Source organism: Sapajus apella, unplaced genomic scaffold (genome assembly GCF_009761245.1).
Source record: "Sapajus apella isolate SASKATOON/1434 unplaced genomic scaffold, GSC_monkey_1.0 scaffold3, whole genome shotgun sequence".
Classification (NCBI taxonomy): domain Eukaryota; kingdom Metazoa; phylum Chordata; class Mammalia; order Primates; family Cebidae; genus Sapajus; species Sapajus apella.
Genome location: NW_022436943.1, coordinates 32282809 through 32300878, shown reverse-complemented (window position 1 = coordinate 32300878; position 18070 = coordinate 32282809). Strand labels below are relative to the sequence as shown.

Below are 18070 nucleotides of genomic sequence, written 5' to 3'. Positions count from 1 at the left end.
ATATAACGGTATTTGAAATATTAGTACAGAGGAAGAGAGAATATTTATCAATTTATTTCTTAACTGAAAACCTAAATTTTATTCTACCCTTGATTTTTCTGAAAGTGTCTGAAGAAAGGAACTATACCGATTAATACTATAAGCTCAGACTCTGTAGAACAACAGAAAGTTTAGTCTAGGGTTACAGATGACCAGACAGTAACTGCATATACCATGCACATTTTTAAGGGAGGTAAGACCACTAGTTACCTGTAGGGAGAAAGCACACATTAAGTAAATAACAGTTTAGCTGAATGCTAGAAGAGCAAGACACATATAATGTAATGATGAACAAATACATTTGATGGATTAGGAGAAGAAAGAAGGGCAGCAAGGCACATGGGGTCATCTGGACAGTGAGATATGGGCACACAAGGGGTAAGAGAAAGGCAGCCAGACAGGACAAGTTAGGAAAGAACACTTACTTACTTGTTACATGTACAGTCAGTTTCCAGGATGCAAACCAATGGTAAAACCCTCCAGTATTTAAACCCATGCATCAGACTCTAAACCACTGAGGCCATAAAACATATTGCTTTGTAGCCCTGTTACTCTGCATGATGCTGAGCACCAACCAGCATCTTGATGAATTTGCTGACACATTGAATGGGGACTCTGCCTTTCTCCTTGCAGGAAACTCTCCCTGGAGCCCGTTCCTTTTGGTCTGTGGAATTGTCCCCTAGGACCCAATAGCACACATCAGTACCTAGGATGTTCATAAAGTACTTTTGATGATATTAAAGCCGAAGCCTTGAGCTGTATTTCATACCCCAAGACTCTGACTCAACATTTCATCTTCAATTGCTTGATGGAGTACATTCTAATTTTTAGAAAACCGTTCAATTTTCCTATATACCACAAGATGAATAGGAATATCTCCTGCAAGGGAGGCCCTAAGTGGGAACTGCAGTGAGTCCTGGAGTCACTCAATACGATACAATGGAAATAAAAGTCATCTCCTTCTGTTGTTCCATTTCTCCTTTTGCATGAGCAAATGGGAAGGGAATCATCTTTAGGGCATTATGTATTCATTGAGGGGCTGTGACCTTAATCCATAAAGCTCTATACAGTTTATGCTTTGATTACCTTAAAGCCTGCCTCCCGCTATACTTGTCCCAGACAATCAAAATCGCCTCACAATGTGCCTGCTAAAGTTCAGTTGCAGTGGGCCCAAGACCAAGCCATCTGGCAAATAGCGTTTGGCACAGGGCTTCTCTCCTTAAGGTGATCTGACTGTCCCACATCGTTTGCCTGGAAATCTCCCTTCTTGCCATAATGCTCGGCCGGTTTTCAAAACTCATATTATTGGATAGTATAGTAATTAACAAAAGTAAACTGTAATAATTAATCCGATGAAACAAAGTCTTCATGAGGAAGTTACACGTGCTTCTAAATGATGAAGATGAAATTTATAAGTTTTTTGTTATTGTAAGTTAGTGAAAAAAGTATAAATTTAACTGGGGGTAGAAAGGAAAGAACAAATATTTTTGGAGACCCTACTACATGTCAGAAAGTTGATGTGTTTTCTTACCTGACTCACAACTCTATGATGCAGATCTCATTATTCTTATTTTACAAATGAAGAAACTGGGGAAAGGTTAAGTAACACCTCTAAAGGCACATGAATAGTAAGTAATAACCTCGAAATTCAAATCTAAGTGTGCAGCCTCCAGATATTAGGTCTTTACAGTTTGTGACCTAAATAATCTTTTTCTGAACTGTTTTTCTTTACAGCTGTAACTCATTTCTTCTTTACCTTGCCATTTTATATCATCTGCCATCTTTTCATATTTCTTCATCATTTATCCTTGAGCATCTCTTTAGTTACCCTTTAAAATAACTATATTTCTAATTTCCTTTCTGGTCTCTAACAGCTTAAGCCATTGGTATCTTTTCTTTACCAGTTTATTAACCCCCTAAATGGCCTCATATTTATTCTCTTTGTTCTCTACCCATGATCATTGTTGAGGAAATAAATTGCTCAAAATCCTACAATAGGCTTACATCACAACTTAAAGTAAAATTCTCTCTTTTGGTGGCCAAGAAGGTCCTTTGTGATCTGTGCCCTCACTTTTCTCTCTCCTCTTGTCCCTGCCACTGCCCTGCAAGTTCAGCTCACTCCAGCCACACTGGTCCTCCTGCAGGATCTTGCAGGCCAAGCTCATTCCTACTTTTGCACTTGCTTCTCCGCTGTCTCCCCTCTGATCTTTTCTTGGTTCACTCTTTTACTACATTCAGAGCTCTGATCACCATTCCCTCTTAAGAGAGAACTCCCTTGATTCTCTATTTCTCAAATAGCTGTCAGCTAGTCCCACTCTAATCCCTTACCCCGTTTCACTCTTCTTCATAGAACTTATGACAAACTACCTGAGACTGTAGTAGTCTTAACATCAACTTAGTCTCTTTTTGTCTGTCTCCTGTCACTAAAATATAGGCTCCATGTAGAGGGGGATATTTTCTGTCTTGTCTGTCCTGTGTCTCAGGGTCTAGAACAGTGCCTGGTTGGAGTAGGCACTCTGGAGACACTTGTCGAATGAATGAAGATATACTTTCACAAATGCTTCAGTAGTATTCAAAGTGATCTTAGCAAATTGCCCTTTTGGCCTTTGAATTACTCCTTCTCTTTTGTTTGTTACATTCTTTAGTTATATTCTTACTCTAGCAATTGATTACATACTGCCTTATGATATATTTTATATTAGATGACTTTTATACAATATTACTATTGTGTATTTCTTTTTTTTATCTCCTTGGCAAGGACCACAGCAACTTAAGCATGACCTGTACTACTCTTGGTATTTCCCATAGCAATGCAGTTTATATGATACCCCATAGCAGAAATCTACAGCCACTTTTATATTTGATGATGAAGCTAATAACATATTATTAAATACCTACTATGTGCAACACAGTATTGTAAGTCCTGTTTTCATATTATTTCTTTTATCCTTTTGAGGATAAAGTAGGAATTCTCATTCTCATTTTGTGGTTAAGAAAACTGGTTGTGCAAGAAGTGACTTGCTTAATTAGGGCTGTATACATAAGAAAAGGTAAAAGGCTACAGTAATCAAAACAGCATGGTACTGGTACCAAAACAGAGATACAGACCAATGAAACAGAACAGAGGTCTCGGAGACAACACAACATATCTATAACCATCTGATCTTTGACAAACCTGACAAAAACAAGCAATGGGGAAAGGATTCCCTGTTCAATAAATGGTGTTGGGAAAGCTGGCTAGCCATGTGCAGAAAGCAGAAACTGGACCCCTTCCTGACACCTTACACTAAAATTAACTCCAGATGGATTAAAGACTTAAACATAAGACCTAACACCATAAAAACCCTAGAAAAAAATCTAGGCAAAACCATTCAGGACATAGGTGTAGGCAAGGACTTCATGACCAAAACACCAAAAGCATTGACAACAAAAGCCAAAATAGGCAAATAGGACCTAATCAAACTCCACAGCTTCTGCACAGCAAAAGAAACAGTCATTAGAGTGAATTGGCAACCAACAGAATGGGAAAAAATTTTTGCAGTTTACCCATCTGACAAAGGGCTGATATCCAGAATTTACAAAGAACTAAAACAGATTTACAAGGAAAAAACTAACAAGCCCATTCAAAAGTGGGCATAGGATATGAACAGACGCTTTACAAAAGAAGACATACATGAGGCCAACAAACATATGAAAAAATGCTCATCATCACTGGTCATCAGAGAAATGCAAATCAAAACAACATTGAGATACCATCTCACGCCAGTTAGAATGGCGATCATTAAAAAATCTGGAGACAACAGATGCTGGAGAGGATGTGGAGAAACAGGAACACTTTTACACTGTTGGTAGGAGTGTAAATTAGTTCAACCATTGTGGAAGACAGTGTGGCAATTCCTCAAGGACCTAGAAATAGAAATTCCATTTAACCCAGCAATCCCATTACTGGGTATATATACAAAGGGTTACCAATCATTCTACTATAAGGACACGTGCACACGAATGTTCATTGCAGCACTATTTACAATAGCAAAGACCTGGAACCAACCCAAATACCCATTGACGATAGACTGGATAGGGAAAGTGTGGCACATATACACCATGGAATATTATGCAGCCATCAAAAACGATGAGTTTGGGTCCTTTGTAGGGACATGGATGAACCTGGAAACCATCATTCTCAGCAAACTGACAGAAGAGCAGAAGATCAAACACCACATGTTCTCACTCATAGGCGGGTGTTGAACAATGAGAACAGATGGACACAGGGAGGGGAGCACTACACACTGGGGTCAGTTGGGGGGAAATAGGGGAGGGAGATGGGAAGAGATAGCTAGGGGAGAAATGCCAGATATACTCACTGCCACGTGTGTACCTATGCAGCAATTTTGCATGTTCTTCACATGTACCCCAAAACCTAAAATGCAATAAAATAAATAAATGGGGGGGGGAAAAAGAAAAGGTAAAATGGGTCTTAAACCTATATTCTGGCTGGAAAACAAGTGTTCTTTCTGCTAGAGACCATAGGTAGCTTTGCCATACATCTCCGTTAACATATACACTTATTTATAAAGCTCAAAGACTCCCAAACCACACTGAGCTGACTTGTATACTGTGGGAGAACATGCTTTGTGGAGTATGTTGCTTTTGACCATTATGTCCTGTGCTTGGTGTAAAGAAGGACTGGAAAGGGAGCTGACTGCGCTCAGAAGGCACTTAAAAATGCAGAGCAAGGGGTCACAAAGAGTAGAGAATGATTTTCATTCCATTTTCATTGTATGTCTTCCTCATTACTTGAGACCAAAGACACACTATGTTGCTTTCCTTCTCCTCATGACCATTGTCCCTGGTCAAGCCTGAAACCTGGGAAAGTGTAGCTCTGATTAGAATTGAAAAACTCAAGGTGGAGCCTAAGAAGAAAGAGAATCAATCACTAATTAACCACATTTCAAGTCTCCACTGTCATCCAAACCATGCTATATCCTTGATTTCTTTGCAAGCATGACGTCATATAGGCAACCAAGGATGCAGAACCCATGCTTAAAAGGCATATAAGGCAGAAAGCACACACAACACACAGTATTTTGTGACTTGGTGAAGCTTGTTTTATGAGAATTTTACATTTGCTGTACTTTCTTATTCAAGCTGATTTTTCTCTTTCTTTTTATTTTTTAGAGACAGGCTGTCACTCTGTCACCCAGGCTGGAGTGCGGTGGTATGATCACAGCTCACTCTAGCCTTGAACCCCTTGAGCTAAAGAGATCCTCCTGCCTCAGCCTCCAGAGTAGCTGGGACTACAGGTACACCACCATGCTTAGCTAATTTGTGTGTGTGTGTGTGTGTGTGTGTGTGTGTAGATGGGGTCTTGCTATGTTGTCCAGGCTGATCTTGACATTCTGGCCTCAGTGGCTTATCTGAATGCCATTATAAATCAGTGGCTCTCAAGTTTCATGTATTTAAGAATCACCAAGGTATTCTATATGAAAAAGCAGACTCTAGGGTCCTCATTGCCTTAGGTAGACTCTGAGAACCTGAGTCTTAAGTACTCCAGGTGGTGCTTATAACACATGACTCATGGAGAAATATCAGTCTAAATAACCTTTTCTCCCTCAGATCTTTTAACTCTGGAATTGTGTTTTAAACCTATGAATAATATATTGTTTCTCACATGAGCACAGAGGACAATTGAATATGCTATTGTGTTAATATTAAATCCAATATCAAATCCAAAACAATAATCAGCCAAGAGATTCCTTTTGCAATGGTTTATTCAAGTCTTTTTTTTTTTTTAAGCCTTCTAGGGCTTTTAATGCACAGTCAATCTTTTAAATTAGACATCAGCCAAGTGTTAGCTCACAATCTATATTGCTAAGTACTAAAAGCTGGTCCAGCATTCTGGCAAGAAAGATGAGCTGTGAAGAGTGAGGCTTGACAACCAAAATGGTGTGAAGTGCTTAGATCACCTTAGGGGGAATCTTGGCACTAATGCTGATCTCTATTTCCCAGAAGGTTCCTTTGGTGTCACATAGTGGGGAAACCATTAGCAGACATACTGCGAGAAGATTTTGATTGCTGCAATGCATACATGCTGCATTTTCTGGGGATTTCTTTTTACTGCTTTAATTACACTAAATTATCTAAATAATTACTGAGGAACTATGAGAAAGTATATTAGACTCAAGAAAAGGATACATATCACGGTCCTTGCTCAATATACTTCATAAGGGCTAGATAGAAGTAGACTGGTATGATAGTAATTATGATGGAATGTGAAAGGCACAAAACAAGCGTATGAACAAAGTGCTTAGAGCACAGAGGTTGTGAGGAGCACAGGATGATATTTGAGCTAAGCCTTACTGTATAAGTAGCCTTTCACCAGGCAGAGAAAGGAGCAAAGGCCTTTCTGCAGAGAGGTGCCATCTTAGGATAAAACAATAATAACAACTGACATTTATTGAGAACGTGTTTGCTAGGCATTGTTATAAGCACCTGTTATGTTTTATCTCATTTAATTCTCTAAAAAACTCTGTGTCATGGGTGCTGTTATAATCCTCAGTATATACATGAAGAAACCCAGCCACGTTCACATGTGTGGAATACTCTTGGGTAGCACGAGCAGGTCAGGCAATGGCAAATGGTGTGATGTGACCTTGAGTCAACATCAGAGGTCAAAGGTAGGTGGGATCAAAGGTAGGTGGGATCAGGTGGTGAAGTGCCCTCATCACTTACCCAGGTTGATAAGTGCTTTCATTACATGGAAGGCTTTGCTTTTGTTCTTTAAATTAATATTTCTTATTACAAAAGTAACACCTATGTATGATTTTAAAATCTCCAAAGAGCATACAACAAAAAAGCCCTGACAGATATTCAGTTCTGTAACTTCCCTCCCAGGAAACAACCACGATCGTTAACTGCTGATGTATCTTTGTGTAAATAGTGTACGTATAAGCATCTCCTTTGTTTATCCTTTGTTGCATGCAAAGGAAGATACTATACAAATCTTGCTTTGTATCTTGAGATTGGTCCATATCAGCACATTTAGAGCTATCTTATTCTTTTCCCCAGCTCCATGTTTTCAAATTATGTAGTTGAACCATGGCTTATTTAACAGTTAACTAATGAGACATTAAATATGCTGCAGTCAATAAACAATGCTGATTTGAAGATTTTTGTCTTCAAACATGGAGCTATTATTTGCAGGACATTGTTCTCAAAGAGGAATTTTTGTGCTTCTAGAAAATAATATAAAGAGAGGAAAAGCATGAACAAGGTGGCCTTTTAGAGCTATCAATCTGGCAGCTGTGTGAAGGATGGAATGGAGGGTGGAGCAATTAGAAGCAAGAGACTGGTCAAGAGTCTCTTGATTTCTTCCTCTGTCTTCTGCTCCCAGTGAGCATTGCTGAAAGTACCGCTAAAAGTACCAGCAATGCTCACTGGGAGCAGAATACAGATGAAAAGAGTTTACGAATGGAATCAACTGAGGAAGGGTTTGCACAGCCTTTCTGGCTGCTCTTGTTTCTTCTCCCATGCCTTTCTGTTTTCACTGTGCCGGTTTTGGGAGACACCTAGAGCCTATGATCAGAAAGGATGTGTGCTGACATCATCACCACCTTTGTCTTTCAGGGTAAGAATATGTTTTTAATATTTTGAAATTAGTAACCACAGAAAAGTTAAGGAACCACATAAGCAGTGGGAATATATGCAGAAAAAAAAACCCTTTTTTTCTTAAAAAAACAGTTCCCAAAGTGAGCATTGATTTATATTAATGGTCAGGTGTGCGCCCAATTCTACCAGGTGTTAGTGTGGATGAAGCTGCATATATACATACATATACGTATCTTTTATTGCCGTCTCCTTTTTTTCTCATACCAATAAAAGCAAACTTGTTATCCTTTCCATTCTAGGGTAACTACAGTACCCTCATTAAGCCCCATGATTTCTTTCATTCATTGTCTAGTCATAATCTTAATTACCCCTGCTTAAAAAAGCTTAACCTACTTAAAGAAGAAATAACAAACTAATCCTAGTTTGACAACACATGTGCGTTGCATCTGGCATTAGGAGCAACAGGGTGTATGAAGCATCTATCACTGCACGGCCTCTGAAGGGAAATGGCAGAGAGGAGGAGAAGGCTCATAGTTGCTGTCTTCTTTTCTCTCCTCTTCATGCATTAAGGCAGCTTTGGGAATAGCTCTACTCACTCCAAGCCTGGGCTCCAGAGAACTCCACAGCCCATAGGCCCTGGGGCCACCCAGTCTTATATAATACAGAAATGAAGCAAAACTCCTCCCAGTGTGGTTGCAGGTCAATTAGAATTTGAGAAATATAAAACTGAAAGCCAGAGAGTACCGGCTGCCAGTCACACAATGTGCCCTTCTGCCAGGGCATGCCTGCCCCCAATGATATGTGTGCCAATGTTTATTCTTTCTGGTAAAAAAAAAAAAATGCCCAAGTGGGGCAGCTCCCGCTGCTTTGGCTCAGAGGGAAACCCAGTGCCATTACACGCCTGCACTGCACATCCAGAAGGCAGGTTTTTATGATGGCATGGCAAGACAGTAGTTGCTGCTCATTCAGGGAGAAAAAAGTGGATTCTGCAGCTTGGCAGTCTTTTAGGCAAATGGTGTTTGCAATATGCCCAGGGCCTCTTCATGCTTCCATTTTAATTACTACTGTTCTGCTTTCCTGGAGGAATAAGAAAGGAAAAGGAGAGTTGAAATGGGAATCTTTCAGGTGGTGGGCCATATTTGTGTGTTTTTAGTGAAACTGACTTTATTCAACCCATTTCTTCTTATTCCTCAGTACACCAAAATGCAGAGCAAGTGAAGGAGCAGAGAAATGGGAGAGGTGAGAAGGGGACGATGAGGTAGGTTCTCAAATCACTTTTTGCTTTCATGCCTGCAACATTTCTCTGAGGCAGAACTTTCCAAATAAAGTGGATTTTAGATGTGCCAAAATACTGACCTTTCAGCTCACAGGTGGCAGGGCAGGGTCAAAAGGGGCCTCAAGGTGCCTTTTGTGTGTGGCCCAAGTCACCTTCAAATGTAATGCTTTTCTGTGTATACCAAGATATACAACTTTTGGAGGCAATAAAAAAATACTGTCTTAGAATTCAAGAGTCCCAAATTTTTGGATAAAAACTTCTAGTTTTCTAGGATGTGTGTGCATATATGTATCTACGTATATATGTGTGTGGTCATGTGTCTATATAGAGTTAATCTAGCATAGCAGCTAATAGTATATACTTTTGGAGTCCTGCAGATTTGGTTTGAGACTCAGTTTTGTGCATAGCGTATATATGTGTATATTTTGTGCATATATGTGTATCTACATATATATGTATGTGGTTGTGTTAGTCTAGCATGGCAGCTGGACTATATAGAGTTATATGCCAAAGTATATAGCTAGTATATACTTTGGAGTCTGGCAGATTTGGCTTGAGACTCAGTTTTACCACTTTCTCACTATGTGACCTTGAGCAGGTTACTTAATGCCTCTGAACCTTAGTTTCCTGGGGCATAAATACCCACTTTTCAGATCAGTGACCTTGGGAAAGTCACTTAACTCTTTGTTCTTCAGTTTCTCATCTGTAAAATAGGATAATAGTACCTACTTCATGGTTTTGCAGTAAGGATTAATATGTTAACTCATATATTGATATATGAGTTAACCTGCCTGTCTGTTGATCATTTAGAACATTGCTTGTACACGGTAAACTATAAAAGTGTGAATTATCATCATCATCCTGTAAAGCACTGAGCACAGGGTCATATACATGATCACTGTCATCACAGGCAATATTATTATTTTTTTTCCCATTTTATTTTATTGCATTTTAGGTTTTGGGGTACATGTGAAGAACATGCAAAATTGTTGCATAGGTACACACGTGGCAGTGTGATTTGCTGCCTTCCTCCCCATCACCTGCATCAGGCATTTCTCCCCTTGCTATCTCTCCCCAGATCCCCACCCCCCACCGTCCCTCCCCTATTTCCCCCCAACTGACCCCAGTGTGTAGTGCTCCCCTCCCTGTGTCCATGTGTTAGCTGTGGGGAAGAGAAGTGTTTTTGTTACCGCCACGGAAAACCAAAATGTGTGGAGCTCTGGCAATGTGGTAGCAACTGCTGAGAAGACAGGAGATAAGACTGTCATCTGGATGAGTCTAAAACACACAATATAGACCATCCAGCAGCATGGGTGGGGGCATGCTCCCCTCTTGTTTGGCTTCTTGTTTGGTCAGGAGTTTCTCCTCTTCACCCTTGTCTTCTCAGCCTCCCTTCATCATATTCCTGTTTTTGTTAATGCACTTATCTACCACTTCTGCCAAAAAGAAAAATGGGAATATTTGTGTTCTTTGGAGCTTCTGCCAAGGAAGCCATGGCCCTGGGGCTTCCTGGCATCCCTGCAGCTGCTCTCCACATTGGCAGCTGAAGGAAGCCACACTCACGGGGAGGTGTGTGAGGAGTCAGCAAACACCAAGCTGGACCGAAGCATTATTAGAAACAGAGGAATTACTAACAAGATGAGTTTTCCAATGTAAAAAAATCAAGATCAGGGAAAGTAAAGCAATCAAGATCAGGTTCAGGTGGGTACCCTGTGGGTACACGGGCCCTGGGGTAGATATATGGTGGTGGAGAGTATGGCAAAATGCCCCTCTATGGGCTTCTCTTTGCTATTCATCATCCCATAGCAAAGGCCCATCTGCCCCATTTCTAGGAATAGAGTGAAGCCACTCCCAAGAAAGAAATAATGTAGGAATCACCACCCCTCTTTCCCCTTATACAATAGCATGACTGGCAAATAGCTGGGAAGGAGGACACAAGTCAGAGCTTGAACACTCACCCAGAGGCCAGTCCAAAGCTCCCATTACAGCAGCCTTGCACAGGGGCAAGGATGGCTAAGTTGGAGTCAGATAGACCTTAGTTGAAATTCCAGTTCTTTGGCTGGGTGCAGTGGCTCACGCCTGTAATCCCAGCACTTTGGGAGGCCAAGGTGGGTGGGTCACAAGGTCAGGGGTTGGAGACCAGCCTGGCCAAAATGGTGAAGCCTCGTCTCTACTAAAAGTATAAAAATTAGCCGGGCATGATGGCAGGCACCTGTAATCTCAGCTACTTGGTAGGCTGGGACAGGAGAACCACTTGACCTGGGAGGCGGAGGTTGCAGTGAGCCAAGATCATGCCACTGCATTCTAGCCTGGGCAGCAGAGCAAGACCCTGTCTCGAAAGAAAGGAAGGAAGGAAGGGAGGGAGGGAGGGAAAGAAAGAAGGAAGGAATTCCAGCTCTTCTTTTGTTTTTTTTGTTTTTTTTTTGTTTTTTGGCAACTAAATTATTACGCTCAAGCTATTAACCTCCCTGCTTCTGGAGGCTGTCATCTGATGAGATAAGAGTTAAAAGGGATTGCATACATGGTATTGTGCCTCAGTTAATAGATGGGAAAAACTTGCCACAGTGGGGCACGGCACATGCTTAGTCAATGATAGCTACCCTTGTTATTATAAACGTGAAAGTCACCCACATACTGCTATTCAGTGTGTCCCACTGCCACTGCTAAGACTAAACCATTCATTTTTCACTTTTATTTGTTGGCAGCAGCCTGCTGGCCTTTCTTGACGTTATTCACTTTTAACGCTGCAAACATTTCACTTCTAATCTAGATTTTGCTTGTATGCAAGTGCTTGCTTTTTTAAAATACATGTTTCCTGAACTCTGAGCTCTCCTTGAGCCATCCTCCCTCATCAGGAGTAAGGCTGGCAAAGAAATCACAGTCCCAGATCCTTGTCTCCCAGAGATCTCAGATCCTGCCAAAGTCTTTTCCTGTCATATTCAATCTGATTGAGGAATCTTATAAACTGCAGATACATTCATTGGCCACTTGCTTGGGGCAGGAAAGAGGAACTGATCTCTCTGCATGGAATGACCTCTGGGAGGGAAGGTAAAATGGAGGCTAGGTTATACAACAGGAAAAAGCACATGACATCTTGCTGTCGATAGGCTCCTATTGGCAGTTTATTTTGGTTTCTGGTTTTGAAACTGCTGTGCAAAGTCGGCTGCTGGAAGTTTTTGTTGCTGCAGGAGAATTATAAACCCAACCAGGTTTCCCTCAAGCTTCTCCTCTGGGATAGTTTTGAAGAAAAAAAAAGGGAGAAAATGTTTTTGGTACCTTCTCCCTCCAGAGCTATGGTAGCTTCCTCAACGATCATTCTGGATAGAGCTCTGATGCAGGATTCCATAAGAAAACAGAAATGAAGATACAAAAATAATCTTTGTGGGTCAGCAGAGGGATGACACTGGATGCTATGAACTGAATGCTGGCTCAACGGAACTGAAGCTGTGATATGTGTCTATAATCACCTCCTTGATGATAGACATGGGATCTTCTCTGGTCAGAATGAGAAAAATGTAGTTTATCCTCTTAAAAACAGTGTGAAGAAGGCATCAGGATACCTGAAGAATGACTCTGCAATCAAGGATCCTAAGCCTTAAAAAGCTGGCAGACATCTTTGGTAGAAAATTTTCCTAGCTTCAAAAAGAAATAAAGAGGAAGAGTTTTAACTCTAGGTAAGGACTCAGTTTTGAAGCTGATTGAATGAATGTCTGGGTAACACCCTTAAGTCTGTGTGTTTCTGATACCTCTCTCATTTGCTCCTGAACAGTTTCAAGCGATGTTATCTGGGAGTATATTAAAATGGCTCAGGATATAATTGTACCTGTCTTTTTGGTCCCCCTTGAGTGATTCTCCATCTATCTCTTCCTATATCTAAAGGATTCTTGTCCCTACATTCAATTCCTGGAATTATCTGGTGGTTAAGAAGTCTATAAAGTTCACTGTGCTCTAGACGTATCTAGTTAAAGAATCATGTTTGCTGGGTCGCGGAGCTGCACTAAGGGTTTCATCGCCTGACTCAAAGGCATAAAATAATGCAAGCAAAAACATTAAAGAATTCTATCCTTCCAGAGACAATTTCTATTCAATGCAAGCATCTTTACTTTGATGGCTAAGCTTAGGACAGTCTACGTTTTTTCTCTTGTCCCTCCTGGTATCAGGAGAATCATTCATTAATTCAACAAGTGTTAATTGAGCACCTACTCTGTGCTGGGAACTCTTCCATGTGCTGAGGATATAGTAGTAAAAAACCAAATCTATGCTCTCATGGAATTAAATTATACTGTCAGGCAGTAGATCAATAGCCCAGTGAATTTATTGTATAGTGCCAGTGAAATAAGTGATATGAAGAAAAGTAAAACAGGCTATCTAGTAGAAGACTTGTTTGAAAAGCAGACTACTCCTTGGGTAAAGAGAAAGTAAAGCATTAAAATGTCAGATAACATTTATTCTGTATAGTTTTTCCCAAATTGCCTCAGGACTTTCAAATGATGTCAATGTGTGTTCAGTAAAAATAAACACATTGGCGCAGACATAGAGACATATGTACATGTCATAAAGAAAGATAACCCACTTTCAGTTTTTACTAAGAATTGACTGTCTCATGCAGACCAGCAGTCACCTGAAGCGGGAGTAAAGAGGAATAAGTTTATGGTGTTGAGCTTGACATGCCTGATGTAGTTGTTTTTTGGCTTTAAATTTTTTAATTTAAAACATTTTTAATTGTGGTTAAAAACACATACCATATATTTATCCACTTAACAATTTTTGTGTGTATTTTACAATATTGTCAACTATATGCCAATCATGTTACAGCAGATCTCAAGGACTTTTTCTCTTGCATGACACAACTCTATGCCCATTGAATAACAACTTCCTCTTTTCCTCTACCCCTAGCCTCTGGAAACCACCATTCTGTTCACCGTTAGTATGAGTTTGACTGCTTTAACAACCTCATATGAGCGAAATCAAGCAATAGTTGTTTTGTGGTTGGCTTGCTTCATTTAGGACAACGTCCTCAAGGTTCATCATATTATAGCAAATGACAGGATTTCCTTCCTTCTTAAAGCTGAATAATGTCCCATTTTATGTATTTACCATATTTTGTGTACGCATTTATCTTTGGATGGACACATTGTGGTTATTGTGAATAATATTGCAATGAACATGGGCGTGCAAATATCTCTTTGAGATCCTGTTTCCAAATCTTTTGTTTACCAGTTTTATTATTGTTGAACCATTATATGATATATTGCCCTGAAGGAAATGCCAGGCTCATTCTCCTTGTAATTTGCAGTGGTGCCCTGGTTTCTCCAACCCCTGTGTATCAAATACCTGGTGTCTCCTAAAACCAGAGAACTCAAAGAATTTAAAAAATAAATAAAAGCTAACACTTCTATGGTGCCTACTATGTGCTGGGCACACTTTTAAGTTAACTTTGGGAGATAGGTACTGTTATTCTCACTTCTGGTTTGAGGGAGAATGCTGAGGCACACAGTTAACTGGCAAAAGAAGGATGGGATGTGGTCCCAGGCAGTCTGGCTCCAGAAGTCTGTACCTGTAACCATCACACCAGTCTCTCCTTTATCTTCCAAGCGTTGAGGGTATGGCAGGATAGGGCTGACAGACAAGGAGATGACTACATTCAACACTCCAGTAATTGCTGCCATGAGGACGGTCAAACAATTTGCTTTGAGAACATGGAGGAAGACACATTGAACTCTACAAAGTTGGGAACATTATTTTGGAGGCAAAGAGGCTTGAGTCGAATCCTGATGGTACAGTAAAAGAGGGTCAAATGAACAAGGGGGAATTACTGAAAGAAGTTTTGGCATTTAAGGCACCTTCCTGGTCAAATAAATCTGTGTTTTTGCATACCTGCTATGCACATACTACCTTATGCAAGTTCTTGGTGCATGTTAGACCTTATTCTAAGTGTTTTATATATTCTCTTATTAATCCCTAACAAGGTACTAAAGGCCAGATATAATGAGCCTCATTTTACAGATGAGGAAACTGAGGTTCGGAGATATTAAGCATGTTACCCAAAAACACACAGCCGAATTCCAAGTCTGGTTTGTTGGTCTCCCAAGCCAGTGCTCATAACACTCTGCAAAGAGTAAAGGAAGGATGGATGATGGAAGCCAAATGCTCTCCACCCTTGAAAAGCCCTGAGGGTACAACTGCCTGGGCAAAGTTGTGGCAGGAGCTGGTCCACTTTGGCTCACTGACTGATAAGCCTGAGTAGAGTACATGGCAGGAAAGGGAAAATTAAGAACAGGGACAAAGTAGCAAGATCTTTCGTTAAAGAGAAGAAAGCTGGGCCTTCTCCTCCCCCAGCCTGGCAGTGCAGCACCATGGTGGCAGGGGTGTTTGGTTGCCTCGAAGTCACTGTGCTCCCAGGTCTAAGGTTGCAGCACAAGGCTCTGTTCACCTGACACCACTGAAAAGCAGAGTGAGTGAAACAGTGGCTTATCACAAGGCACCGGAGGTCTCTCTTTCTGGCTGGGTTCTACGATGGACCTGGCATTCTGAAAGCACTTGTAGATAGACTGCCAAAATGCCAGCTTAAAAAAAATCCAAGGTAGGGTCAAATTTTCTCTCCATCTACCGTCCTCTCCCTCCCCCAGGGTAGTAATCACATCACAGAGAAACCTGAGTGCACTTATTTTTTGCTGCTTGCTCCTATTTGCCTGAGAAGTATGACTTTTGCTGGAGAAGATTCAAGGAGTAGCTGCTGCGTCCTGATTTATTGCTCTTTCCCTAAGAAGTTTTTGCTTCTGAGAACTCTCTTGTGTCACAACTGGGGTGGGATTTAGGTCTTCCTCTGAAAGGATTGAGTCTTGGTAATGAGATTAATAAAAGGCACCCCAAAGCACTGTGATGTGGCAACTTATGAAGAATAGAGAAGGAACAGTTAACTGTTAAGTTGCTTACTTTTCTTGTGGGCCTTTCAGCACTTTCCTGATGCACTATGATGGGCAAGCTCACAGGTCCCGCCTAGACTTTGTGTCATGCCTACTCCCCTAACTCCTCACACACAAAACAGCAAATGCCCTTGATGAGGGAAACAGAAGATGAATAAGTGTATTTTCCCTTCAGTGGCAAACATCTTTACCGATGTAGGTGCCCAGTGAGTGCATGTTAAATGGATGATCTGGGATTTGGGAAAACAGTGGATGATCTGGGATTTGGGGAAACAGTGGGTGATGGGGAAATAGGGGCAAAGGGCTGGGGGAGAGTGAGGAAGAGAATGGTGATCCAAAGCTAGTGTCATAACCTGCTCTGCTCTCTCCACCCCACAAATCCTTTGAGATCCTGGCTTGAACAATCAGAATATATTTAACATGTCCACACAGAGAAGAGCCTTTCTCTGTGCTAAAATGATTGGGGAGTATTTTTAGGAGCATTTCAATCTGTGTTTATTTTGGTGTTGCAAGAGGAACCCAAATGCAATGACATCTTCTTTTTTTGTGACATAGTCATGTGAATCAGCACTGGTCAGCAGTGGTCCCTGGATAGGTTTCTTCTTAGAACTCCCCAAGGGTATGAAGAGAAACCTATTATCATTTCTTGGGTCCAGAAACAATATTTCAGTAGACAAGAAGAAAAGAACATTTCTGAGTAGTATGTGATATGATGAAAGAAGATTGCCTTCATTTTGTTTTGTTTTATTTTTTTTTCCTAGTTGTATCTCCACATGCCTTGATTATATGAAAATAATACAATTACTTTTCAAAGACAAAATACACAGTTACAGTTAGGATCATGATTTCTGAATGTGTGGGGTACTTAAGTATATTCTTAGAGGAGCTGTGCTGAACTCTTGAATTCTAATTTAGCTGTTGTAAAGTCAGTTTTCAAGCTTTTTACTAAGTTGGGCGTCAGAATAATTTTATACACAGTTGTGCTTAATACTTCCAGAGAGAGAAAAAATGATGAAAAATGTTGCCAGTTAAAAAAAAAAAAAAAGGCAGATTTCAGTCATTTATGGTGGCTAGGAGAGTAGCTGTGCCTTGGGCCTCAGCTCTCCCTCCAAGGATGGCCCAGAAGGAGAACACTTATCCCTGACCCTGTGGCCAGCAGACAGCTCCAGCTGGCCTGAGCACTCTGCCCCCGCAAGTCCTCCCGAGGATCCCCACCAAAACTCACTCAAAACCACAAAACTACGTGGGAACTGAGAAGGTGGCTTCGGCTTTAATATGTTGAGACCTAGAGGAACATAAAGTGGATTCAGAATCCTAGTGGACTTCTCTTGACAGCAAAGCATGCTTGGAAGATTTCTTGGGGGGATTCTGAGACACTGTAAGGTCTCAAGCTCAAAGTCAGAGTGAGTTGTTCATGGCTCTTGTTCTTAGCTTTATCCACGACAATTAATGAAGACCTGCTACCTAGTGAGGACTCAGTCAATAACTGTTGAATAGACCCAGTGAAATAAAATGGGAAAAGTCCATCTGAGACCTGTACTGGGTTAGACACTGATGATTCAGCAATGAGTAAAACAAAATCCCTGCTTTAGGACAGTGCTCCATTCTCATTGTGTAGTGCCAGTGTGGAGAATTTCATCCTAATTGTTCCACAGCAATGCATTTTTGCTGAAAAATATTTTTTCTGGAGTGAATTGCACCAAATCAATTTAATTTCTGATCACTTTTCTGCAGAGTACAGTGAAACCACTTCTAATATTCCCAATTTCATTCTTCTGTTAATTACAGAGTGAGTTTCTTACTCCTGAATTCTAATTTGATTGCACTGTGATCTGAGAGACTGTTATGATTTTCATTGTTTTGCATTTGCTGAGGAGTGTTTTACCTTTAATTATGTGGTCAGTTTTAGAATAAGTGTGATGTGGCGCTGAGAAGCATGTGTATTCTGTTGATTTGGGGGTAGAGAGTTATGTAGATGTCTATTAGGTCTACTTGGTCCAGAGCTGAGTTCAAGCCCTAAATATCCTTGTTAACTTTCTGTCTCATTGATCTGTCTAATACTGACAGTGGGGTGTTAAAGTCTCCCACTATTGTGTGGGAGTCTAAGTCTCTCTGTAGGTCTTTAAGATCTTGCTTTATAAATCTGGGTGCTCCTGTATTGGGTGCATATATAGTTAGGATAGTTAGCTCTTCTTTTTTTTTTTTTTTTTTTTTTTTTTTTTTT

At 40.6% G+C, this 18070-nt stretch overlaps 1 protein-coding gene across 2 annotated transcripts in view; it reads left to right on the top strand.

Moving 5' to 3' along the window:
- Positions 1-5313: 5313 nt before the first annotated feature.
- Positions 5314-18070, top strand: part of RSPO2 (R-spondin 2) — a 223442-nt gene continuing 210685 nt past the window's right edge. The window contains exons 1-3 of one of the 2 annotated variants that reach the window (XM_032251699.1): positions 5314-5339; positions 6596-7663; positions 8839-8902. The gene's annotated coding sequence lies outside the window, so the exon portion shown is untranslated. Of the gene's footprint in view, positions 5340-5376; positions 7664-8838; positions 8903-18070 lie in introns of those variants that run through there. The other variant, XM_032251690.1, reaches the window with a different exon arrangement.